Source organism: Leopardus geoffroyi, chromosome A3 (genome assembly GCF_018350155.1).
Source record: "Leopardus geoffroyi isolate Oge1 chromosome A3, O.geoffroyi_Oge1_pat1.0, whole genome shotgun sequence".
In the NCBI taxonomy this organism is placed as follows: domain Eukaryota; kingdom Metazoa; phylum Chordata; class Mammalia; order Carnivora; family Felidae; genus Leopardus; species Leopardus geoffroyi.
In genome coordinates this window covers 87,079,774-87,107,249 of record NC_059336.1, presented here as the reverse complement: position 1 = coordinate 87,107,249, position 27,476 = coordinate 87,079,774, and the positions used below count along the sequence as shown (strand labels likewise).

General features: G+C 41.7%; 1 long non-coding RNA gene across 7 annotated transcripts in view; it reads left to right on the top strand.

Annotated features, from left to right (window-relative positions):
• Positions 1-27,476, top strand: part of LOC123580916 — a 62,294-nt gene that overhangs the window by 3,890 nt on the left and 30,928 nt on the right. For 4 of the 7 annotated variants that reach the window (XR_006703528.1, XR_006703529.1, XR_006703530.1 and 1 more), the window contains exons 3-6: positions 21-171; positions 14,368-14,550; positions 23,481-23,619; positions 26,904-27,099. This is a non-coding gene — a long non-coding RNA (uncharacterized LOC123580916). Of the gene's footprint in view, positions 1-20; positions 172-14,367; positions 14,551-23,480; positions 23,620-25,320; positions 25,539-26,903; positions 27,100-27,476 lie in introns of those variants that run through there. The other 3 variants (XR_006703531.1, XR_006703532.1, XR_006703526.1) reach the window with 2 other exon arrangements.

The following is a 27,476-nucleotide window of genomic DNA, read 5'->3' as shown; positions in this document are numbered from 1 at the left end:
TTTCCCCCTCCCTTCCTCAGACCTGCAGTATCTTGTGTATACGTGATTGAATTCCACACCACCCATTTTACAGATGAAGCCACTGAGATATGGAACAATTGACTAAATAGTCACTGCCCCACCCCTGGAGCCTCACACATGACTCTTCTCCTCCCATTTGAATGACTGCAGGTTAGTTAAGGGGTTTAATGAGTTTGGGAAGGTGAGTCAGGCTTAGACTTTGGAAATTGAACCACAGGATTTATATTCCATTCAGAGGAGGGATTTTTGCTTCCTTTTACCTCACACTGGCATGTTTATGAAATGTTTTAAAGTGATTTCACATTATTTACTAATCATCACAGACACCCTTGCCATGAAAGTATAAATATGCCTGTTTTATGGAAGAGCTATCTATAGATCAGAGGAATGAAGTGACTTGCCCAAGGTTACACAGCTTGTCAGGACCTGAGCTGGGTCTCTTGACTTCTAGTTGTGGATTGTTCCTCTCCTTGGCTTTTGATGCTAGTTGCACTGACTTTGACACATGGAATAGTTTTATCTTTAACTCAGAAAGCTTTCAATCCAGCCTTTATTTTTCTGTCCCAGAGCATCTAGTCCACTTATGTTAGGTTCCTGATTCTTTTGGTTTAAGAAAAGCTCTTTCCTCTTTTTGTCTAATGTTTACATTTATGGGTTTGGGATGTGGTGGGAATTATTCCTTGATGAGGCTGTGGAGGCAGGGACCACATCCCAACCCCCCCCACCCCCGCCCCCCAATCTACCTTTTCCAGCAAATGTACTACAGCTTTTTAAATTTGCCCTACCAATATGCAGTTTTGCAAAAAATAAACAAACAAAAAGCCAACATGGTTTCTTCATCTCTTACTCTTTCAGATTTAGCTTCTCATTTTTCTTTTATTTGAAATTATAGTAAATTGAGAGGATATTTACCCTATCACTTTCTGGGATACTACAAAGTATAACCTATGAAATATTTCTTACCCACTTTGTAGATAGGAGCAATAGTTATAATAATAATCTCATATACTGGTGACCCTGTGCTGCCGTTATGGGGTTAATACTGAGTTTTCTCAGAAACTTAAGAAATATATTGGTGTGCCTTACAAAAGTGCCCAGGAAATACAGCAACATCCTTGGTCTAAGTTCTCCCGGTTGGGGAAAGTAATGCCTATGGATTCCCAAGGGTTACTCTGACTGAAATAAGTCATGGAGAATGGAGTGCAGAGAAAAATTAAAGGAAAAATGAGAACAGAGTACAAATGTAAAGTATAGAAAATGAGGAAGGAAAAAAGATAAGAAAAGGAAAAAGACAAGGGCAGAGAAAAGAGGAGAAAACAAGATCAATGGAATGGATATGAAGAGAACAATTCCGAGGTTCATTTGCTCCTTATGTGATGTGGGAAGCATAGGCTTGCACCAAGAAAGAGCAGCTGGTGTGAGAACTCAGGAACTGATCTGAAGCACCATGTCTCTTTTTTAATCTTCTTTTTCTAATATCAAGTAGGGAAAATTTGTTTCTACTATCAGCTGGGGATGTGATTAGACACCAATAGTTTCAATATTAGCCTTAGTCCTATTGGTTTATCAAGGAAAATGTGCTATAAAAATCACATTAAAGTATTCCAGGTCAAATTTTATCCTATTCATTCAGTCAGCAATTTTTTTTCTCAATTATTACTATTTTTAAGTTTAATTTTACTCTCAGTGTGGGGCTTGAACTCACTACCCCAACATCAAGAGTTGCATGCTCTACCAACAGAGCCAGCCAGGCACCCCAGTCAGCAAATACTTATGGATTGCTTGATATGTCCCAGACACTAAGGATATAAAAATGAATGAGAGCCTGTTCTTGCCTTCAAGATGTTTATGATCTGGAAAGGGACACTGACAAGTAAACAGATTTGCAGTACAATACGTTAAGGTATTAGGATATAAGTAAGCAGAGGATGCTATGGGCTTAGAAGAAGGCCCTTGATTCAGCCTTGGAGGGGATCCAGAATGACTGCCTAGCGAAGGTGACATTTAGGCTGAGTCCCAAGTTGGCAGATTACAAGGTGGAGGGCAGGAAAGAGTAACTCCAGGCAGGGAAGCAAAAGCCCAAAGGCAGAGAGTATGCAGTCCATTCAGAAGTTGAAGCCACTTCAGGAAGGTATGAGGGATGTTTGCATGATCCAGTTTTTCGTGATTGTTGTACTGCTTTAGAAGTGTACATTATTGAGACTTGATTATGCTTACTAGAGCACAAAAAGTCTAAATCCTTATTTTGTAGCAGGATTCTCTTTTAAGATGAAGGTATCAGAGGGACATCTGGATGGCTTAGTTAAGCGTCTGACTTCCTGCTCAGGTCATGATCTCACAGTCTGTGGGTTCAAGCCCCGTGTCATGCTCCGTGCCGACAGCTCAGTGCCTGGAGCCTACTTCAGATTCTATGTCTCCCTGTCTCTCTGTCTGTCCCCTGCTTGCTCGCTCGCTCTCTCTCTTTCAAATATTAAAAAATTTTTTTTTGTAAAAGATGAAGATATCAGAAATTGTACTTCTGGTCTATAGATTGTAAGAAGAAAATGTAAATAAAGCACAGTCTTTGAATTAGCAAATGGTTATTAAACTTCTGTGCAATAAAGGAAAGAAGGTGCAAGGCATAGCATATCCCCCCACCCCGCCATTTTTTTTTTCTTTAGGATTTTATTTTTAACTAATCTCTGTACCCAATGTGGAGCTCAAACTTACAATCCCTGAGATCAAGAGTCACATGCACCATTAACTGAGCCAGCCAAGCGCCCCAGCATATCCCTTTCTTATCCAACTTTTGGATGTGATTGTATTCTGCTTTGTTTTTAAGGAGGTGTATGTGTGGAAGTTTAGGGTCTTTGTTTAGTTGGTTAGGATCTTTGAGTTAGGGGGGAGGGAAAGGATTTCAAGAATAATTGCTACTTTATGGCAGAACAAAAGAAATACATTTAAAAAGCTCTTTTTTTTTTTTTTTTTTAAATGTTTATTTATTTTTGAGAGAGAGAGAGACAGAACAGGAGCAGGGGAGGGGCAGAAGAGAGACAGGGAGACATAGAATCTGAAGCAGGCTCCAGGCTCCGAGCTGTTAGCACAGAGCTGGATGCAGGACTTGAGCTCATGAACTGCAAGATCATGACCTGATCCAAAGTCAGACGCTTAACCAACTGAGCCACCCAGGTGCCCCTAAAACTCATTTTTCTGATCTCACCTACTGAGCACAAACAAGACTTAGGGAACATTGTTAGACAGTTAATTTAACCAGACAAAGCATTTAACATTATTCCCTATGTAAAATCTGTTGTGGACATGGATATAGCTGCATTAAATAAAAACCTTATGTGTATTGATTGGACAATACTGGGATTTTACCTGGAGTAAAAGAAAAAAAGTACTATATGTAGAGTAGGGAAGAACATGCTTGGAAAATAGCACACAGATTCAGTGGTCATTTCTCAGTCATCTTCTTGACCCTGTAGCACCTGAAACTCCCTCCTTGCACATTAGTTTCGTTTGACTTCCAGGATGCCACTCTGTTGGTTTCCCCCCTCCTCACCAGCCCCTCCTTCTCACCCCCCCACCTTTTGGCTGATTCCTCCTTATCTCCTCAGCCTCTAATGAAGGAGTACTCAGATTAGTCCTTGCATCCCTTCTCTGTTTATACTCGTTGCCTAGGTGCTCTCTTTCAAGACCTCAAATACCATTTATACCCTGACAGCTCTCAAGTGTATAGTACTAGCTTGGATGTCTTCCCTTGAACTCAAGACTCATATCCAACTGCCTACAAGATATCATCTCCACTTGGTTATTTAATAGCTTCTTGAGCTTAACGTATTCAGCAAATTAATTCTGGAACTTCTCTTCTCAAACATGTACCTCTGCCAATTCTTCCCCATTTTAGTTTCAGTTGTATTGAACATATGGAGGACTCTCCCTTGACTCTCTTCCTTTTCTTGCTCTCTTCATCTAATCTACTAGTAGGTCCTATGAGCTCTACCTTAAAAAACATCCAGGATTTGAACACTTCTCACTACCTCCCCTGCTGCTTTTAGAATAGCCTTCTAGATTGTCTTCCCTCAGTCTAATCTGAACAGTGACCAGAGTCGTTTTGTTAAGTTTATATCAAATCATTCCACTCCTCTGCTGAAAACTATTCACTGGGTCCCACCCATGTTAAAAATTAAAGTCCTTACAGTGATCTAAGAGGCCACGTAGCATATTCAGTGCTCCCCCAGCTGCTCTGACCGCATCTTTTATCACTTTCTCCTTGTGCTCTGGACACATTGGTCTCCTTGCAGTTGCTCCAGCATGCCAAGCCTTGAACTTCTTAGTGGTGTTCTTTGCCTGGAATACTTCTTCCAGTTACCAGTATGGTCTCCTCCCTTACCTCCTTCAGGTTTCTGCTCTTGTCACCTAGTTTGTGAAACATTCCTTGACCATCCTATTTAAAGTAAAAGCCATCTCCTGCCCTCTTCATTCCTTCTTCCCTTTTCCTGCTGTATTTTTCTCCACAGAACTTATCACTGTTTGAGGTACTATTCATTCATTCATTCTTCACATATTTATTGAGGGATGCCTACTATGTGCCAAGCACTGTACTGGGGACCCTCTCTACTATAGTCTGTTTATTATTTGTCACCTGCCACTGGAATGTAAATTTCCTGATGACTAGGACTTTGTTTTGCTTGTTGCTATATTGCCATCTCCTAGAATAGTGTCTAGCACCTTGCAGTTGAATGAATACATTTATTCAGATTTTAAACAAAAACGTATTGAATGTATAGGGGATTGTGTACCAGATAATGAGGGAAAGATATGTATAAATATATTGTTCCTGCCCTCAAGTTGCTCAGTCTAAAATATGCTTATTTTGACCTGAACAGTACTGTGTTCTCTAACAGGATAAAGTGTTACATCATTTTGGAATTGGGGAGGTGGAGGTAGGGACTAGTGTGCAAGGGTATGGATCTCTTCAGAGGTGAAGTCTTGCTTTATCAGGCTTATCAATAATTTGTACTGGTTCTGGGAGGGCAGGATTGCTGATAGCTCACTGCATTACTGGCTTTTTGGATTATAATTTCTGTTTAGTTTTGTCTTATTAGAGCAGGAGCTTCTTTAAAATCCTGCTATCAGTCTTGGTTCTTTTTAGATATCTTCTAGGAACCTCTGTCACAGTCACTTTTTTCAAGATAAGTGAAGGAGTTTACTATCTTTACCTTCCTCCATATCTGAAAGTTCTTTTCCAGAAACTGTGGTCATCGATGTACTAACTGTTTGGTCTTGAACCTCTCAGGACCTCAGTTTCTGCACTTGTCAAATGGAGATAATGATAAATGACATCAGTCTTTCTTCTTTTAAAAAAAAAATTTTTTTTTTAATCTTTATTTTTGAGAGACAGAGAGACAGCGTGCGAGTGGGGGAGGAACAGAGAGGGAGACACAAAATCCGAAGCAGGCTTCAGGCTCTGAGCTGCCAGCACAGAACCCAGTGTGGGGCTCGAACTCACAAACTGCAAGATCATGACCTGAGCTAAAGTCAGACGCCCAACCGACTGAGCCACCCAGGCACCCCAACATCAGTCTGTCTTCTTATGAGGATGAAATGAGTAAATACTGATTTTGAGAGTGGGGCAGTAGAGAAGGGAAAGAGAGAACAATTTCCTTTTTTTTTATAAAGTATTTTTAAAAAGTTTATTTAATTTTTTTTAATCTTTTATTTATTTTTGAGAGAGCAGGGGAGGAACAGAGAGAGGAAGACAGAATCTGAAGCACGCTCCAGGCCCTGAGTTGTCAGCACAGAGCCTGATGTGGGGCTTGAACCAGTGAATGGTGAGATCATGACCTGAGCTGAAGTCAGACACTTAACTGACTGAGCCACCCAGGTGTCCCTAAAGTTTATTTATTTATTTTGAGAGAGAGGGAGGGAGAGTGTGTGCTAGTGGAGGAGGGGCAGAGAGAGAGGGAGAGAGAGAATCCGAAGCAGGCTCTATACCATCATCACAGAGCTCGATGCAGGATTTGAACTCACAAACTGTGAGAATATGACCTGGGCCGAAATCAAGAGTCAGATGCTTAACCAACTGAGCCACCCAGGTGCCACTGAAAAAAAAATTTTTTTTTCTTTATGTTTATTTATTTAGAGAGTGTGAGCTTGGGAGGGGCAGAGAGCCGAGAGAGAGGGGGGGACAGAGGATCCGAAGAGGCCTCTGCGTTGACAGCAGTGAGCCCTATGTGGGGCTCGAACTCACAAACTGAGATCATGACCTTAGCCAAAGTCAGATGCTTAACCAGCTGAGCTACTCAGGAACCCCCAAAAAACTTTTTAATATGCTTATGTTTCATTTCTACCGAGAGTAGTGAAGATTTTTTTTTAATATATATTTTTAAATGTTTGTTTATTTTGAGAGAGAGAGTGTGTGAGCAGGGGAAGAGTAGAGAGGGAGACAAGAAAATCCCAAGCAGGCTCCACGCTGTCAGCACAGGGCTCGACGTGGGGCTTGATCTCACAAACCGTGGGATCGTGACCTGAGCCGAAACCAAGAGTTGGTTGCTTAACTGAATCACCCAGGAGCCCCATAAAGATTTTTATTTATTTATTTATTTATTTAAAAAAATTTTTTTTTTCAACGTTTATTTATTTTTGGGACAGAGAGAGACAGAGCATGAACGGGGGAGGGGCAGAGAGAGAGGGAGACACAGAATCGGAAACAGGCTCCAGGCTCTGAGCCATCAGCCCAGAGCCTGACGCGGGGCTCGAACTCACGGACCGCGAGATCGTGACCTGGCTGAAGTCGGACGCTTAACCGACTGCGCCACCCAGGCGCCCCATAAAGATTTTATTTTTTAAAAAAAAGATGTTAGGGTCCTGGGTTTGGGCTTTAGGGTTAAACGTTAAAAAAAAAAAAATGATTATTAAAAAAAAATACATTAATATATTGTTTTTTACAGAGTAACAGGTTTTTAGAAAATATTTCCTTGTGTTTCTACTCAGGTAATTACTTTTGTATTACAGAAGGGCAGTGAAATACTAGAACCCCACCCCAGGCTGCGCAGTGAGCTGGTGTCTACGTAGGCAAACAACCATTTCCTTTTAGGTGAAGTTGGAGTCAGGAAGTACTATTTGAAGAGGCTCAAAGGGATTGATGATGATAACAACAGCAATAATAGTAGTGTCTAACTGATGAACCAGGCACTTTATGTAGATTGTCTTATTTAACAGCATAGCAACCACATGAAGGCTGGTGCCTTGAGAAGTACAGCAGTGTAGGAGTAAAGAGCATAGACTCTGGGGTCAAACTTTCTATACTCACTTCACAGCTTTGCCAGTAACTAGCTGTGTGGTCTTGTGAGAAAACTGCCTCTTCTTCCTCTTCTGTAAGATGAAGGTAATAATAGTAACTGCTTCATGAGGTTGTAACGATTAAATGATGTAAGCCCTGTAAAACACAGTACTTGGCATATAGAAAGTGCTCACCAAATTTTATTGTAATAAAAGTAGATGGAGAAACAGAGGCTTAGAAAGAGGGAAGTTAATTTGCCTTAGTGACACAGCAAATATAAATGACAGAACAGTAATTTGTGCCTGGGAAGTCAAACTCCATTGCCCTTCCTTCCTTCCTTCCTTCCTTCCTTCCTTCCTTCCTTCCTTCCTTCCTTCCTTAAATAGGCTCCACATGGGGCTTGAACTTACAACTCTGAGATCAGGAGTTTCATGCCACTGACTGATTCAGCCAGGCACCCCATTCAGCGCTCTTGTTTCTTAACCATTACATTGTACCGCCATTATGGATTGAGGGCGAGAGCCTGGACAAGAACCACATTTTGTCCAAATTGAGGTGAGCATAGATCTAAAGGTCACACTTGGGTTCAGACCTATGGAAGCTTTATTTGTGCTCTTTTTTTTTTTTTTTTTTTAACATTTTAAATTTATTTTTTGAGAGAGCGAGGGCAGGGGAGGGGAAGTGAGAGAGGGAGACACAGAATCTGAAGCAGCTTCAGGCTCTGCACAGAGCCTGAAGCAGGGCTTGAACTCATGAACTATGAGATCATGACCTGAACTGAAGTCAGACACTTAACCAACTGAGCCACCCAGGGACCCCTTTATCTGTGCTCTTAACACTGTAGCATGTACTGGTTATTCTCTGAAGTGATTGTTCCCTAGATCCAAACAAATGAATGAGTGATGGGTTATTTATGGTCTGCTGAGGGGTTGAGTGTTCCCTGGCTGGGGCCAGGAAATGGAGCTGAATAAACACCTGTATCTTACCCACTGCTCTTGGACCTAAGTAGGAGCTTGTCTAGTGTCTTTTGTTATTATGATTGTTATTCCTTATACAACTGGTAATGATGAGAAGCTGAGCAGTGTATATATCAAGCACTTTATTTTTTATTTTATTCATTTATTTTTAAAATTCTTTCTCTCTCTCTCTCTCTCTCTCTCTCTCTTTCTTTCTTTTGTGCGAGTCAGGGAAGGGAGCAGACGGAGAGAGAGAATCTCAGAGACTCCACGCTCAGTACACAGCCCAACTCTGGGTTATGGGATCATGACCGGAGCCAAAACCAAGAGTTGGGTGCTCAACTGACTGAGCCACCCAGGCACCCAGTAAATATTTTATTTTTAAGTAATCTCTACACCCAACATGGAGCTCGAACTCACAACCCCGAGATCAAAAGTTGCATCCCCTCCCAACTGGGCCAGCCAGGAGCCCCTACATTGAGCACTTTATGTGCCATGCATTTGACATAGATTATCTCATCTAGTCCTTAATGTAACCGTATGAGGTAGTCACTCCTAACCCTATTTTATAGAAACAGAGAGATTAGGAAACTTGCTTAAACTCACATAGTGTGTGTGGTGGAGCTGGGATTTGAATACACAGTCTGACTCTAGAGTCCACATTCTTGATCTCTACACTCTATTTTTTCTATTCTTTCCTGTGTAAAGTATATAGTATATGGTAGGTGGCTTAGTAGGTCCAGTCCTATTTTTCCCATCTGAAAAATGGGAAGATTTTGACTAGTGGGCTAGAAATAAGGAGGCCTGTGATCTTGTCCCAACCTTGTCACCAACTTGCCACATCCAGGACTTCACTTTTCTTAGCCTCATTGTCCTCATTCATTAAACAAAAGGGTCACTCTAGATGGTCTCTGAGATCCCTTCTAACTCTTAATGTTCTGATTGACCACATGAAGTGAGGAGAATAACACCTGCTCAACTCCTTGATTTTGGAGTGGTGGTATTTGTGAGGTTTTAGGGAGTCTGCTTTGTGTAAGGGAAGATGCCAGATTTTAGGACAGAGAACATTGCTTTCCTGAAGAAGGTAGGTCTGGGCTCTTTTTTGAGGGTGGTTGCCTAGGGAACCTAGCCTCTGGCCAGCAACAGTCAGGAATGCTTTGGTTAAGAGTTGGCTACAGATAACTAAAACAAGCAGCACATTTAGGTTTCATTTTCCACCCCCCCCCCTCCCCCAGCTACCTTTCCTTTTCATGCTCTCAGTTTGATACACTTCTATATATTAGTATTTAACAGGAGTTTGTTATTTAAATCTTTATTGTAATCTTATGAGGTAAGTACTATTCTAAATTTACAGTTAATGAAAGTGAGGCAAATAGAGCTAAATTGTCCATAGTTGCTCAAGTGGAAAGTGGTATTCAACCCACTATGTTGTACTGCCTGGTAGGAACTTAAAAAAAAAAAAAAAAAAAAGCAAAGGGAGGACTCTTTATTTATTGGTGGTGTTTTGTTTTGTTTTGTTTTTTTAAAGTTTTTTTTAAGTTTATTTATTTTGGTAGAGTGTGAGCAGGGTAGGGGTAGAGTGAGAGGGTAGAGAGAGAATCCCATTGTGGGGCTTGAACTCATGAACTGTGAGATCATGACCTGAGCCGAAATCAAATTGGACACTTAACCAGCTGAGCTACCCAAGTGCCCCTGTTTTTGTTTTCTTTAGAATAGTAGACTCTTGGAGTTGGAAAGAGCCTTTACCATAGTCAATCTCCTTGCCTACTGTCTGCCATCTGGTTACAGGAACGCTTTCCATCATCCCCCTGACAGATGATCACCCAAGTTCTTTTTGAATACTTCCATTGCTGGGGAGCTAGCTCATTACTTCTTGAGGAATCCCATTATATGTGACTTGTTCTCTTGGGTAAGAGATTATTTCTTGTTTTGAAATTAAATCTAATTGAGATGACTTACCAGTTTTAGGCCTGTCTTCTGGAACCATTTAGGATAATTATGATCCATCTTCCATATGCCAATCTTGTTAATGTTTGAAGACCCTTTTCCTATTTATAAGTCATTTGTAGTTTTCTCATAGCATCTAAACTTGCTTTCAGTTTGGATTGGTCTGCACAAAGCAGTCTCTATTTTTTATTGCTTTGCAAGTGCAGCCTTGCAATAGATTTATGCTTCACTTCTTATGGTTAGGCACAAAGTATGGGCTCTTTCCACATCTTTGGAGAACGAATAAATGGTGAGCTGAGTCTCTACAATAGTATATGAGTCTGAAGGGTTTGCAGTTTCCTACTCTTGTAATCTAATGTCCATTAGACTGTTGCCCTGTACACACTGTTAGAGCTCACAAAATGGCTGGAAGTTTATCCGGGCATTTGACAAAATTGCATTTACTTCATCAGGCCACTAGGTGATGAACAACTCACAAACCCAGACTTCCAGGGGCAGTTGTATACAGGACAGTTTTAGATTGTAGTTGGAAAGGCCATCAGAAGTCATTTGGTACAACTTTATTAAAAGGTCTTTTGGGGATGGGGGGAGGGGAAACATGTCTTGTGTATACTTTGTCTTTCCCAGCTTTATTCCAATTTTAAATATTAATTTGAATAGGGTACTTCTTTGTCTGAGTGATCTTAGAAAAGGAGCCTGGGTGGTACTTTCAAGGTTCTTTTGTGCCCAGCTTTGTATATGTATATTTCAAAGGTTTTATTTTTAAGTAATCTCTACCCATCGTGGGGCTCAAACTTATAGCCCTGAAATCAAAAGTCTCATGTTCTACCAAATGAGGCAGCCAGGTGCTCCTGTATTTTACCATAATGTAGGAATGATGTCTTGGCTTGGTTTAGGATTCTCAAATAGTAGTTCTCGCCACTACAAAGTCTACATGCAGCTTTCTCCTGTCTTCAGTTTCAAGTGATACAGGTGGGAAGTCCAGTGCCAATAGGATTATTTTTCCTTGTAAGTAATTACCTGTCCTTTCTCTTTGGAAGTTTGTAAATTCTTTTCTTCATGCTTAGATTTCATCATGATATGCTTTGGGTGTGTTTCTTTTTAAAGTAACTCTGCTTGCCCCTTGTTAACCTTTTTTAGATCTAAAAACTTAAGTCTTTTCTTAACTCAAGGAAGTTTCCATCTGTTTCCAACCTTCACAGAAGAAGAAACTGTCCAGAAAGGTGACTTACTCAAGGTCACTCAGCTAGATAAAAATGAACTTCAAGCAAATAACTTGACTTCTTTGATGACCTATATTTTCATTGTACTGAATATTGCTCTGTTGAGAGGGCCAACATGAAAAACTTGGGAAATTTTTTAGTGAGACACGAATTTTGCTGAGGGTCCGTGGGGACATGAAGAAGGACAAAGAGATGATAAAATTAATTATGATTAAAATGTGGCCCATTTGGGGGCTCCTGGGTGGCTCAGTTGGTTAAGTATCTGACTCTTGATCTCAATTTAGGTCATGATCTCACGTTTTGTGGGTTTGAACCATGTTTCTGGCTCTGCAATGATGGTGTGGAGCCTGCTTGGGATTCTTCCTTTTTCTCCTTCTTTCTTCCCCTCCCCACTCATGCTTGCAAGCTCTCTTTCTCTGAGACTTTCTCAAAATAAATAAATAAAAATGTAACCCATTTGAAGAACTATAAAATTCACAAGTTATCCCAGTTACTGGAGTTAACCCAGAGCTCTAAAACTTAATAAAGCTAGTTTTGCAAGGGAGGAAAACTTGATAAAGCCAGGAAGTTTATTGAACACTTCGATAACTAGATACTTAGTTGTCAGGAGTTGGATAAGTATGGTCATGCCCTATTGTAAATATTGGAAAACATATGAGTATCTGAAGGCTTGGAGACAGACATCATAAATTGTGTCTTATCAGTGGTCTGGTTTCTGTTTTGAGTTCCAGCCTGGGACCCTTTTCTGCTGGGAACCACCTGTCCCTGGCTCTGTTGATCTTTGGATTTCCCCAGCCCTCAGTCCCTTTCAGTTTTGAAATGAAACCTACCCCACCGGGTGAGGTCAGGTACTGAGAGAACTTTGACAGCTCATACCAGGTTGTTTTTTTTCTAGAGTCTGGTATGTGACTGTGTGAAGTGTAAGGCTCAGCAGGCTGTGATATATACTAATTGATGGTGAATCACCTGTTGGGTAGGGCCCAGGTAGTGCCATTTCTTTGGGTAACCAGGAAAACATGTAGACCAAATATGTTGTCTTTCATCCTCAGACACTTGAAACTTAAGAGTACAGTCACCAGAGATCTGCCATGATCTCTCTGCCTTGGGTTACTACAGAAGGAAAGACATTGTTTTATTTCAGTGTCTTTTCTCCTCATTTTTAGAACCTCCATTCTTTTCAGGAAGGAGCCAAGTCCTTGGCCTCTTTCTGCTGCTCCAGCTTCTAAATATTTATACTGTGTTCCCTGGAATTGCTGCTTTGATGTGAAGTGTCCCCTCTAGATACCCCTAGACACACATGCCCTGCCCCAACCCCTTCACAGAATTTAGCTTCCCCTTTTCCCTTTGTTGTGAAACTAGTTTCCATGATGCTATAGCACTTTGCTTGGAATCTTTATGAGTGGTACTGGCTCTTTCTGTAACTCACCCCATACCACTTCCCCCTGATTTTACCTGACTGTCCCCCAGCCACATCCCTCAGCACTGCAAAACTGCTTCCGGACTTTCAAATACTTTTCCCCCTTTGAGACTTCTGCTGGCCAGCAAGGTTACCTGATCCTTGTCCTTGAGTACAGTTAGCATCTGTACTCAACGTGGGGCTCAAACTCACAACCCCCAAATCAAGAGTTATATGCTCTACTGACTGAGCCAGTCAGGTGCCCCTCATTCTCCCATGTTTGTTTAAAATTTTAGCGTTTGACCTCTCCTCCTGGGACTCTGGCCCAGGCTAGAGGATTGGTGGTCAGGTTTGGCCTGGGTCTAGTGACTCAGGGTAGACGGTGGAATTAGGGAGCTTGGTGTTAACATCTCAGATGTGGGCAGATGGGAAACTGTAAGATCTGAACACCAGAGCCATCTGGGGTGGAAGGGACAGAGAAAATTTAGCATCTGAAGCAAAGGATATCCTTTGTAGGTTCCCTCATCTGCTCATTTGAAAAAAAATTAAGGGGCGCCTGGGTGGCTCAGTCAGTTGGATGTCGGACTCTTGATTTCAGCTTGGGTCATGAGCTCTCAGTTTGTTGATTTGAGCCCTGCGTCAGGCTTCATGCTGACAGTGCAGAGCCTGCTTGGGATTCTCTGTCTCCTTGTCTCCCTCTCTTTCTTCCCCTCTCCCACTTCTGCACACCTGCGCTCTCTCAAAATAAATAAAAATAAAAAAATTTTTACAAATTAAGTTTTTTTTATAACAGTTTTAGGTTCACAGAAAAATTGAGGGGAAGATAACAGAGATTCCCATGATTATTATTTTTAAGTAAGCTGTATGCCCAGTGTGGGGCTCAAACTCACAACCCTGAGATCAAGAGTCACATGCTCTCTCTCTGCTCCTCTCCCCTGCTGCGCACACTGTCCCTTTCTCTCTTTAAAACAAAACAAAACAAAAAACAAAACAAGAGTCACCTGCTCTACTGACTGAGCCAGACAGGCACCCTGAGATCCCCATTATTTTTGAAAAATTGATCTTTAATTTTATAGGGAATATAGTAATATAATCTAAAAAAAATGAAAATCGGTAGACATTTTGATTTCTCTTGTTCTCCTCCCATTCTCATTTCACTTATTTTTGTATTCCTCGAAGGTGGTAACCTGTTAGTGTTTGAAATGTAGCTTCCAGACTTTTTTCTTTGTGTTTACATACATGTGTATGAACCCAGAAAAAGAGTTATTTTTGTGTTTATTTATACAAATGGGGTCACATTTTATGTATTATTTCAGTATTTCTTTGATTCAGTAATGTACCTTGATAATATTTCATGTTGATACATAAAGATAACTTCTCCTTTATTTTGGCTACTGTGTAGTTTTTTGTATAATAGATACACTGTGTATAGCTACTTTCCTATTGAGAGACATTAAGGTATTTCCATTTTGATGGTATAAATGATTCTTGTTGTGTTTTAAATGTTAGCATTCTTTCCTAGGGCTTCTTTTTTCTTTTTCCTCATACTCTTCCTAGGTGATCTCAACTTCTCTGACAGCTCCACTTAACCATCTACACATGGATGATGCCCAGATCTTTCTATGGACCACAGTATCCAACTGCTCATGTAGACAACATCACAAGGATGTTTTGCATACTCGGCAAAATGCAGCCTCCTGCTCTTCCCCACTTGCTCCTCATCCATTGTCCTCATCACATGTAAGTAGCACACTCTTGATAGGCCCAAAGCCTGGTAGTCATTCCCTTCCCCTCCTACAGCCAGCAACCAGCCTGTCACTAGGACTTTTCCTCCCCATTATTTCTTGGATCCAGTTGCTTTCTTTCCTTCTTCATTGCGGGTACTTTGTCCCTTAGTTTTCTGATTTATAAAATAGAGTATTTGTGAGTACTAAATAAATTAACACACATAAAATGCTTAGAACAATATATTGGCACCCAGTAAGTGCTATGTGAATATTGATTATTGTCATCATCATCGTCACCGTTGTTGTTGGGGTCTTCTCATCTTAGTGTACATAATCCATTCTCATATCTACCTCCAGTCTTGATTTTATCCTTCCCTACCTCTGTTCCATTCTGCACATTGTAGCCAGAGTGATCTTTATAATATATACAAATGATCATGGTCTAACTTTCCTGCTTAAAAAAACTTTGGGGATTTTGCCATTGGGCTTTTACATGTACTGTCACCCCCATCTGGAATGCTTTTTCCTTGGTCTTTGCATGGTTGTTTGTTTTTTTGTTTGTTTGTTGTTTCGATATACCTGTTTCTAAATGTCATCTTCTCAGAGAGGCCTTCCCCTGACCACCTAATTATTCCAAAGTAGCCATTCCTATTCTTTCTATCACATCACCTTTTTTAATCTTTGCATAACACTTATTAATACGTTATTTTTCTGTCTTATTCACGTATTTGTTTATAATCTCCTTCAATTAATTTTTTTTATTTAATTTTTTTTTTAAAGTAGGCTCCACACCCAGTGTGGGACTTGAGCTCATGACCCTGAGATCAAGAGTTGCATGTTCTACCAACTGAGCCAGCCAGGCGTCCCTAGTCTCCTTCAATTAGAATTAAATTCTCTGAGAAAGACAGATACATGTTTTCACTCATATGTGGAATTTGAGAAATTTAACAGAAGACCATGGGGGAAGGGAAGAAAAAAAAACAGTTACAAACAGAGAGGAAGGCATTTCATAAGAGACTCTTCAATACAGAGAACAAACTGAGGGTTGATGGGGGTGTGGGGTTGGTGGAACAGGGAAAATGGGTGATGGGCATTGAGGAGGACACTTGTTGGGATAAGAACTGGGTGTTGTATGTAAGTGATGGATCATGGGAATCTCCTCCTGAAGCCAAGAATACACTGTATACACTGTATGTTAGCTAACTTGACAATAAATTTATATTAAAAAAAAAAAAGAATTTTCTGAGAATGAGGGTATTGTTTGTTTTATTCGCTATTCTCTTCCTAATGCCTAGAACAATGCCTGGCACGTTGTAGGCACTCAGTGAATACTTGTTAAGTGAATTACAAAACAACTTCGCATGTCTCAGGAGTCCCTTTTTGGTCTCCCCAGCATCATTTGCTTCAGAACACTTCTACTTTGGCTTCCCTACCCGCCCCCCCCCCCCCCCATCTCTTCAGATGTGTTTTCTTGCTGCAAGAATTTTTTATATTATGTTCCCTTTACTTAGAACACTTTTCCTCAGGGTGCCCAGGTGGCTCAGGTTAAGTGACAGTTTTGATTTCAGCTCAGGTCATGATCTCTTGGTTCGTGAAATCAAGCTCATGTTGGGCTCCACGCTGACAGTGCTCAGAGCTTGCTTCTGATTCTCTCTCTGCCCCTCACCTGCTCACAGTTGCTTCTTCTCAAAGTAAATAAACTTTAAAAAAGAAAAAAGGATCACTTTTCCTCAAGTGCTCTGCCACTGCCTGGGTATCTCCTATTCATCCTTCAAGTTTCAGCTTAGGTGTAACTTCACCTGTCTTTTTTTTTTTTTTTTTTTAAATGTTTGTTTATTTTGAAAGAGAGGGATAGAGAATCTCAAGCAGGCTCTACTGTGTGTCAGTGCAGAGCCTGATGCAGGGCTTGATCCCATGAACCATGAAATCATGACCTAAGTTGAAATCAAGATTTGTACACTTAACTGAGCCACCCCGGTGCCCCATGACTGTCCTTAGTCTTCCAGCTCTACGTGCATTATCTTTAATTATACATACTGTAATTATTTGTCTCCCTTACTAGATGGTAAGTTTTGTTGGGCAAAGGCCTAGGTCTTGCTTACTATCTATTCTTAGTGCTACTGCTATGGGCTGGAAGCATCTCTTGAGATGAGGTGCTGGGTAGGAGTACCCAGAGTAGTACTTGAGGGCTAAGAAGTGTGCCTTAGAATGTCAGAGTAAGGTCTAGTCATTTGGCCCTAGCTCATTGTCATTCTCCTTATTCCATCTTCGGTGATTCCAGTATTTTCTTGAATGAGCCATCTAACATGCTTGAGATGAATCATCTAGTACACTTGTCTCTCTCTCAGATATATTCACAAAATCAGGGTAGGTCTGGCAGAGAACTTGCCCATGGAAGGGAGCATGAGTGCTGAGGATAAAAGTTGGGGATCTGGGTAGGCAGATTATTTACTCTTGAGTGGCTGATGGCAGAGCAACAGAGTGGAATGCAATCCTCAGCAAGGAAAGAAACAAAAGGCCTTAGGGATAAGGTGAGGCAAAGATGAAACAGGAAGCTGAATCATTAAGTCAGAAACTTAGAGAATCAGGATGGTGGGTGGAGTGTAAGAAAGGACAGGGCAAGCAATTCAAGATTAAGGCCATAAATAATCTTGGGGATTACGTAAATCATCTTTTGGCATTCTCACCTCTTTAGTGTGGAACCAGCTTTTGGATTAAAAGAAGAATCAGGTAGTTGACATATAAAGGTTTGAGCTAGATTTCACATTAGTTTGTATTTTATAAGTTAATTACCTGAATGTGAAATCCTCAGAAATCCAACCATGTACCTTTCTCCACACTTCAGTTTCTGCCCCAAAGAGCTGACTTCCCCTCCTTTTATTTTTTTATTTTTTTAAGTTTATTTATTTTGAGAGAGAGCGAGAGAAAGCAAGCATGAGCGGGGGAGGGGCAGAGAGAGAGGGGGAGAGAGAGAATCCCAAGCAGGCTCCACACTGTCAGTATGGAGCCCGATGCAGGGCTGAAACTTACGAACTGTGAAAACGTGACCTGAGCCGAAATCGAGTCAGATGCTTAACTGACTGAGCCACCCAGGAGCTCCTCCCTCCTTTTAAATACACTAAGTTTAACTAGCTAATTTTCAAAAGTTTCCTGTACAGAAGCCTGTAGCAATCTTGGTGCTCCCTTTAGGTAGGCTGAGGATATTCCCTTTACATAGAATGATCACTCTTTCAGGCTGTATCTCCTCCTACCAAACCATGCATAGGAACTGGCTTCAGCAGTCTCAGGAATTCAGGACTCTGCCTAGCCTGAATCTGTGGAATTTCTGTCTGAATTGTGAGGAAGGACATGGGAGTGTAGATTCTGTTGGTGAGGCATAGTAATAGTGGAAGACTGGCTGGGTGTGCATAGATGTGAGGTTTGAAGCTGTATAGGCAGTGGGCTTCAAAGTTTCTGACCTGGAATGGTCTTTGAATGTATGGCAGTGTTAGTGTGGTCTGATATATGCCAAATAGAGAATCTTGGTGATTGGTGCTAGTCATTAGCCCTTAGAGGCATTCTGTATGTTTTTCTGTGTGGCCTGGAAGTCTTCTACAGACTGACCAGTAGCTGGCATCACGGTGGGTACCTGGGGAGAATCACGGGGATAGGAGCAGTACTTACTAAAGAGGGATATATTCTCTTTTGAAGTTGGATGGAGTGATTATGTGCACATCCTGGGCAGTCTAAGGCCCAGTCACCTTGCCTGTGTGAGGCAGGGTTATCTGTATTCCCCTCCTAGGGCTCTGCTGGGAAAACCAACCTAAGAGGGCCAGAGATCATGGCCACTCTTAGTGATTCCCACAGGAATCCTCCCCATCTTTGACTCCTCTGTTGTTTAAGCCCCATGCTCTGATGGCCTGCCTTCTGTTTTCTGCTTTGGTACCTTCAAATTTCATAATCCATTCTGACTTTTCTTTCTAGATTACTCCATGCCCAGCTTGATTCTTGGTTCTACATAGTCCTCTAATTTTGACATTGCCAGTCAGCTTCAAGTGTGGGCCTTCCTCCATGAGCCCTGTTCGTAGAGCTATGATTTTGAAGCTTTAATGCATCAGAATTACCCATGCAGGCAAAGGAGGAGGTTGCTGTATACTTACTTAAAATGCAAATTCCGGGGTGCCTGGGTGGCTTGGTTGGGCATCTGACTTTGGCTCAGGTCATGATCTCATGGCTCATGGGTTCGAGCCCCATGTCAGGCTCTGTGCTGACAGCTCAGAGCCTGGAGTCTGCTTCGGATTGTGTGTCTCCCTCTCTCTCTGCCCCTCCCCTTCTTGCACTCTGTCTCTGTCTCTCAAAAATAAATAACCATTAAAAATAAATAAATAAAATGCAAATTTCTGGGGCACCTGGGTGGCTCATTCAGTTAAGTGTCTGACTCTTAATCTCAGCTCAGGTCTTGATCTCAGCACTGGGTATGAAGCCTACTTAAAAAAAATGCAAATTCCTGGGGGCACCTGGCTGGCTGAGTTGGAAGAGCATGTGATTCTTGATCTCGGGGTCATGAGTTTGAGCCCCACAATGGGTGTAGAGATTACTTATAAAAAAATAAGGGTGCCTGGGTGGTTCAGTGGCATCTGACTTTTGATTTCAGCTCAGGTCATGATCTTGCAGTTTGTGGGTTCATGCTCCACATCAGGCTCTGTGCTAACAGTGTGGAGCCTGCTTGGGATTCTGTCTCTTTCTCTCTCTCTGTGTCTCTCCCCTGCTTGCTTTCTCTCTCTCTCTCTCTCAAAATAAATAAAAATAAACATTTTAAAAATATAAAAAATAAATAGGGGTACCTAGGTGGGTCAGTTGGTTAAGTGTCTGACTCTTGGTTTCAGCTCAGGTCACGATCTCAGCCCTGAAAGGGGTTCTGTGCTGACAGTGTGGAACCTGCTTGTGATTCTCTCTGCCCCTCCTGTTCCCCTCTCCCCTCCCCCTTTATACAAAATGTACAGCCACTCAATACAAAGTAACCCCATGTTACTCTCTTAGTACCTCATTTGCTTTCATTAGACCCCTTACTGCTTTTTTAATAGTTTGTCTTTCTCACCTACCAGATTATAAATTTCATTAAGGTAGCGACCTTCTTGCTAGAGGTTGTATTTTCAGTGCCTAGAGGCATTCAGGAAGTATTTGATGACTAAATTACTCCTTACCTTCTTGTCAGTACCCATGTGGGTTCTTTGTGGCTCTGCACAAACTCTCATCCTTTGTATGTGTTGTTGCCTCTGCCAGAAGCACCCTTACTCTCATCAGCTGGTCAGACTTTTTCTTTTCCTTTCCCACTTCTCTGAGCAAGTCTTTGACTTCCCCAGGCAGTGCTAGTTCAATAGAGTTAGCACTTTGGTCCTCTCAAATGGACTTTTTGCCCTGTGTGGTGATTTTATCTGTGTAAGAGATAGATGGTATTGCCCTTGGTTTACCAAAAGCTCTGAGAGGTGGATTAACTTGGAAGTGGTTAGAACTGAGATTCAAACCCCTATGTATCTGTAGAGCCCTCACTCAATCCACCTTGCTTGCTCTAAAAGAAACCAAAGAGACCTAGAGACACTGAAGTGAAAGAGATTTTGTTTTTAATTAGGTAATGAAAGTGTGTGTTTGTGGGGCGCCTGGGTGGCGCAGTCAGTTGAGCGTCCGACTTCAGCCAGGTCACGATCTCGCGGTCCGTGAGTTCGAGCCCGGCGTCAGGCTCTGGGCTGATGGCTCAGAGCCTGGAGCCTGTTTCCGATTCTGTGTCTCCCTCTCTCTCTGCCCCTCCTCCATTCATGCTCTGTCTCTCTCTGTCCCAAAAATAAATAAAACGTTGAAAAAAAAAAAAAAAGTGTGTGTTTGTGTGTGTGTGTGTGCGTGCATGCATGTGTGTGCATGTGTGCATGCATGTGTGGGAGGGATGTTCCCTGTTGAAAGCCCAGGAAAGAGCAGAAGCTAGATGGGGCATGAAAGGCTGTGGCCCCATGGTGTGTAATGAGGCTTCTGTGTTGCAGGCCTGAGGAGAATCTCAGATTTCTGACCTCTTCCTAATTTCAAGCCTGGGTATTCAACTGTCCGCAGGGCCACTTGGACCTGTATGTATCATTGGCTTCCTAAATTTAGTAGCATATGGTAGGAATGTTTGATTACAGTGATTTGTCATTTTTGGTGATAGTATATGAAAGCATTTAACACAGGGCCTTTTGCACACTGCAGGTTTCCAACAGGTGACAGAGAGTATGTGAGAAATATTTTGAAACTGTTAAGTCTTTCCCCAGGTCCCTTAACTCTACTCCTGTGCCTCCTACCCTCAGGCTAAATAGGAGATAGCATCATGGATTCCACCTTTGGGAACTTGCTGATTCCTTGTTGGTGGCTTTATGCTTAGGCAAGAAGTGTAATTGATTTCCACATATCTGAGAGCAAATATATCTGGACCCTGTCCACCAGATTACTCAAAATCTTACCCCAGACTGAAAATGTTACCTTGGGCAACTTTCTTGGTAGGTACCTAGGCTTGAGAATCTTAGTGGGGAAGACTGCGAATCTCTAGGATGGTCATGCAAGGTGGTGAATGTATGGGGGTTGAACATGAGTTTAACTTAGCCAGGATAGCTTATTGGGTGCAGACATGGAGGAAGGGATAAAATAGGGAGCAAAATGGGCTCAACTCTTTGTAATTTTCTGCTTATAGGAAGGTGTACGCACTTGTGTGCCAGGGGCAGAGCTCTGGCCTGTTGTGAGAGTCAGGTTTACTCCTGGCTGCCCTGCAAGACATTTGGGATTTAGTAGGAGATGAAATAGGAAATCTGAATCCCAGATAGCTTTGCTTCAGATCTTATAGATCTGTAGGAAGGAAGTGTGCCTCCCAGGATCTCTCAGTCCTCTGAATCACCTCCTACATGCTGAAATAAGGAATTCCATCCAGATGTATGGGGGTGTCCCTTCATCCTTCTTAGGCTCCATCAACTTGCCTTGATCTTAAGCTTTTATCCTTTTCCCCCTGTCACTGACCTGGCTTCTGGAAAGGAGAGGGAAAAGGATGAGGAAGGAAGGGGAGAGTTAAATAACTTGTGGGGGGTAGGTGGATTTGTGGTCCTTAAATCTTTTCTGGAACGAAGTGTAGGTATGAGGAGGAAGTGAGTGAGTGGGGAGAATAAATAAAGGCTACTGGTACCACTTGTCTGGCACTCAGCCTGGACCCCTGCTTAGTATTATCATGTTCTTTCTGTGTTGTTTCTCTTCTCCTTTTTAAAGCATAAGTGTGTATGCACATGTAATTTTATGTCAGTGGAATCATACCTTAATACTGTTTTTCTTACTTATACTGTTTTGTAGTTTTCTTTCACTTTTTCTCCAGCTTTATTGAAATATAATTGACAAATGATTATCACAATATGGTTATTGCCTGACATAGTTACCTATTTTTGTGTGTGTGTGGTAAGAGTCATTTTATAATTTGTTATAGACACTTTATCATGTAAATAAATATAGAATAAATGGCTAAATTATATTTCTATTTTTTAAATTAAGTTTATTTTTGTGAGAGAGAGAGAGAGAGAGGGAGGGCAGGCAGGCCCATGTGTGGGAGGGACATGGCAGGGGGAACAGAGGATCCGAAGTGGGCTCTGTGCTGACAGCGGAGAGCCTGATATGGGGCACGAATTCATGAATCATGAGATGATGGCCTGAGCGAAGTTGGACGCTTAACCACTTGAGTCACCCAGGTGCCCCACTAAATTATATTTTGTTGTATGGATGTACCATAATGCATTTTATTCTTCAGTATTGAATATGTTTATCTCATTTGTTATCAATGGGCCCTTCCCTGACCCCCTTACTTAAAATTGTAGCAAACCCCCTTTCTTTCCTTTCTCCCTTCTCTCCTTTATTTTTGTCTATAGCATTCAGCACCATTTGGTACATACTTTTCTTACTTATTATTGCCCACCACCCTCCATTAGAATGTAAGCTCCATGAAGACAGATTTTTTTTTCTTTTTTTATTCACTGCTCAGCGTGGGGCTCAAACTCACAAACTGCCAGATCACGACCTGAGCCAAAGTCAGACATTTAACTGACTGAGCCACCTAGGCACCCCTGTTGGGCTTTTTATTTGCAGTTTTTTAGTAATCTCTGCATCCAGCATGGGGCTTCAACTCATGACCTCGAGATCATGCGTTGCTCTCGACTGAGCCAGCCAGGAGCCTTCTTTGCAGCATTTATGTCATTATGTGCATTCTGTGATAAACACCCTGTACATAATCTTTGTACACTTGTCTACTTACCTTCTTAGGATGAATTCTAAGAAATAGAATGGCTGATTTATAGGATATACACATTTATTAAATTTTTTAAAAATGTTTATTTATTTTTGAGAGAGAGAGAGAGAGAGACAGAGCATAGGGGCAAAGAGAGAGGGAGACACAGAATCCAAAGAAGGTTTCAGGCTCTGAGCTGTTACCACAGAGCTCGACACAGGGCTTGAACCCACCAACCATGAGATCATGACCTGAGCCGAAGTTGGGTACTTAACTAACTGAGCCACCTAGGTGCCCCAAGGATATACACACTTAAAATGTTGGTTCATGGAACCAAACTGCCCTTAAGAATGTTAACTTCTAGGGGCACCTGGGTGGCTTGGTTGGTTATGTGATTGACCCTTGATTTAGGCTCAGGTCATGATCTCACAGTTTGGTTGGTGAGGTCACGCCCCACTTCGGGCTCTACACTGACAGTGCAGAGCCTGCTTGGGATTCTCTCTCCCTGTCACTCTCTCCCTCTCCTTCTCACACTTGTGCACGTGTGTTCACTCTCTCTCTCTGTCTGTCTCTCTCAAATATTTTTTTAAAAATGTTGACTTCTTCCAACAGAACACGAGATTGTCTATTTCCCCACATTATTAGTAATACTGGGTTGTATGTTTTTCATCTTCCCCATTTGACAGGTGAAAAGTGGTCTTGTCACTGTAAATATGGTGGTTGAGAATGTGACTCTGATATGATGTGATGTGATATGGTATATGATTCTGGAGCCAGCCTGCTGGGGCCTGAATTCGGTCATAACCACTTACTGTGTGACCTTGGGTAAGTCATTTAACTTCTCTATCCCTCAGTTTCATCTTTGATAAGGTAGGTATAATAATAGCTCATATTTCATGAAGAATAAATCAGTTAATCTAAAGTGTTTCAAATAGTCATGGAGATATGTCACTCAAGTATTTAAAAAAAAATTTTTTTTAACATCTATTCATTTTTGAGAGATGGAGAGAGAGCATGAGTGGGTAAAGGGCAGAGAGCGAGGGAGACACATAATCTGAAGCAGGCTCCAGGCTCCAAGCTGTCAGCACAGAGCTCAAACCCACGAACTGCGAGATCATGACCTGAGCTGAAGTCAGATGCCTAACTGACTGAGCCACCCAGGCGCCCCTCACTAAGTATGTTTTAATGTTTCTTTGTATATTAAAGATTGAATATCATTTCAAATGTATTTTTGACGTTTATATTTTTTGAGTCATTGATCCATGTCCTTTGCACATTTTTCCAGTATTATTTTCTTAATAATTCGTAAGAGCTAAAGTGTAGACCATTATATATGGTGTAGAATTGTCCCCAGTTTGTCATTTGTCTTTTGACTGTGTTTATGCAGTTTGTTGTTGTTGTTGGGAAATTCTGCATTTTTAGGTGGTCAAAATAATCTTTTCTTATAGTTTTTCCTACTGCTAGGCCAATATTTAGAAAAGGCATGCTTCCCTACTTGAAAATTATAAAAATAGTTATTCATTCTCTTTGAATACTTGGGGTGTGTGTGTGCGCGTGTGCGTGTGTGTGTGTTTAAACTTAATCTTTAAGTCTTTGATCCATCTGGAATTTATTTTGATATGAAGATAGCAGTAGATATCTGGCTCTATTTCTTTTCAGTTGTGTACTGTCCCAAACCTGTTTATTAAAAAAGAAAGAGCAGCAGCCTTTAATCTTTAATCTTCCTTCCCCTAATTTGAAAGTAAGATATCCTAGAGATAGCAAATCTCCATTTCAGAGAATGAATTTCATGTTTGGACTCAGTAGTCATTCAGTTGCTAAGCTGTGGGATGAATATGCTGTGTAAAGCAGTTTGGGATCAGAACTCACAGCTTGACTCTAAGTGATGAGACTGCTGCATTCACTAGTGTAGGCTTCTCTGCTGGCTCTTCTTTGGAGGCTCCTTCTAAATAGGTCCTACTTTGAGGACTGCTTTGAAGGGGCTGTTGTTAATTTGGAATGGTAAATTCTGTGTCTTTCAAAAAACAAATGAAGTAATTGTAGTGGATGTTTCCTCACTCCAGCCCGGAGTATTGGTAGGGTATTTATAGGGGGTATTGAATGGTAATGAACCCATTGCCTTCTACCTGTGCCCTCAGGTAGAGCAGCTCTTTTTGGAACTCTTGTTCCATCTAGTTTCTTGCCTCTGACTCAAGATGGAGGGAGAGTGGGTCTTATATAACAGAGTGTTCACATATCCCATGGCAGCTGTCATCTGCTAAAGATGATGAAGAAGGGTAGCTAATTCTTACAGGGCATATGTTATGTGCTAGCAGCTGTTCCAAGCACTTTACATATATAAAGTTTTTATGAGATAGGTGTTCTGTAGTGGGTTGAATAGTGTCTTCCCAACAATTCATGTCCACCCAGAACCTATAAATATGATCTTATTTGGAAGTAGGATCCTTGTAGATGTAATCAAGTTAAGATGAAGTCATACTGGATTAGGATGGGCCCTAATCTAGTGACTGGTGTTCTTATATGAAGAGGGAGACACAGAGAGAGAAGATGTCTGTATGAAGATGGAAGCAGAGATTGGAGTTGTGCTGCCATGAACCAAGGGATGGCAAGGATTACTGGCAACCACCAGAAGCTGGAAGAGACAAGGAAAGATTCTCCTCTGGAGCCTTCAGAGGGAGCATGACCCTGCTGAAACCTTGATTTTGGACTTCTAGCCTCCAGAACAATGAGAGAATAAATATCTTTTGTTTGAAGTCACCCAGTTTGTAGTGTTTGTTACAGCAGCCCTGAGAAACCAAACATGCTCTTTTATCATCTTCTTTTTCGAATAAGGAAACAGGCCCAGAGAGGTTAGATACTTTGAGATCTCTATAGGCCACTGCTGTGCTGGCTGGGCACTTACTCTGAAGCTCCTCATGTTGCTGTTAGCTCTGCACCACGATCATTACACCTTTTGGTAGTGCTGGGGCTGAGCTGAAGGAATGGCTCCTCCTCTAACACAGCGGGCCACAGCCCTTCCCCATTCTTGCCTTCTTCACACCCTAAAGCAGAAACTCCTCTCAGGAGGCTTCTGACTGTAGCCTGATCATTTCTGCAGGTTGCTTCCCAGCCCCACTCCTCCAGGTGATACCAGGCTTTTATTATTTTTTAATTAAAAAAAATTTTTTTAAATGTTTATTTTGAGAGAGCATGAGCAGGGGAGGGGGCAGAGAGAGAAGGAGACAGAGGATCTGAAGCAGACTCTGTGCTGTCAGCATGGAGCCCAACGCAGGGCTCGAGCTCATGAACCATGAGATCATGACTTGAGCCGAAGTTGGACACTTAACCAACTGAACCACCCAGGTGCCCCTGGGTTTCTATTTTTCACTTCCATGCAGTGTTAGAGAAATGTGGGTGACATTTGGGGGGAGTGTCACTCAGTTTCTAACAGTTTTTATGTTTCCCATTTCTGGCCTGCTATACTTCCTAGAACTCCTGTCAGTAGACGACTCAAGTCTTGGTGTGGTTTTTTGTTTTCGTTTTTGAGCTTCAGGATATCACACACAGCTCAGATGGCACATACCACAGTTCATGGCTGTGAGCAGAGAAGGAGCAGCATCATGGCCACATTGGCTCTGAGGGCCCTGGTCACCTGTTTTTGATAAACCGAACATACCACAGTGGCTCTGTCCTTTGCCAAAGTGAGTGGGGGATAAGGATGTTCTCTGGCCCAGCCCAGCTACCTAAACAGCTCCTTATTTGCCCATGGTCTCTTTTGCTGGCATCCCAGAAGGGATCTCCTTCCTCAGCGTCTCATTGCTGGCTGCAGAATTTTGCCTATTTTCCAATTTGGACCTTTTGCTTTGGGTCCTGCTCTTACTCTTAACTCTCACTAGGCTGAGCTCCAGGAACTCAGGAACCATATTTGTTTTGTTTGCTGCTATATCCTAGGAATGAGGAAAAACCTGGTACTTACTAGCCCCTCAAGAAATGTATATTGAATGAAGAAATGAAACAATATTAAACACAAAATAAGTATAAGGAAAATCCAGCAAAATTCTGATTTTTACCATGATGACTAATTAGATCAATATAATTTGAAATATCTGTTTTTGTCTCTGCTCTTCCAGTTCTCTAAGCACATGCTATTGGATAATCCTGCCTGGATCAGTCCTTTCCTCACCTTGGACTTCACCTTCTTTTCCTCTTTATTCTATCTGCTAAAGTTGCCAGCCAGCCTCTTTCACCCCAGAGGGGGATCCGGCTCCTGAAATCCCAGCCTATGCTAGTGCCTCATGCTTCCTGGGGGCTTGCCAAGAAAGTCAAGTAAGTAGAACATGCACATTGCTAAAGAGTACCTCAGAGAACTCCCATACTGAATTGTGATTTATAGGCAGCATAGTACATTGTGCCAAGTGATTACACTTAGGCCTTTTTTAGTTGTAATAATCTGCTTCTGTGATCCTGTATGTGGAAAGCCCAGAAGTGTCTCTGTGGTCCTCCTTTCTGGATCACTAAGAAGTCAAGACACAGTCCCACTCTGCCACCTGTATTAATCTGACTGTTGAAACCATTCAGAGAAGCAAGGTATGTTTCTGGAAGTAGAGCCCAGGCCTCCTACAGGCTATTCTAAGGCTGTAACCATGATCAAATCTGTTGCTGCTTCATTTAAAAGAACTTAGAATAGTGTTGGAAACATCATA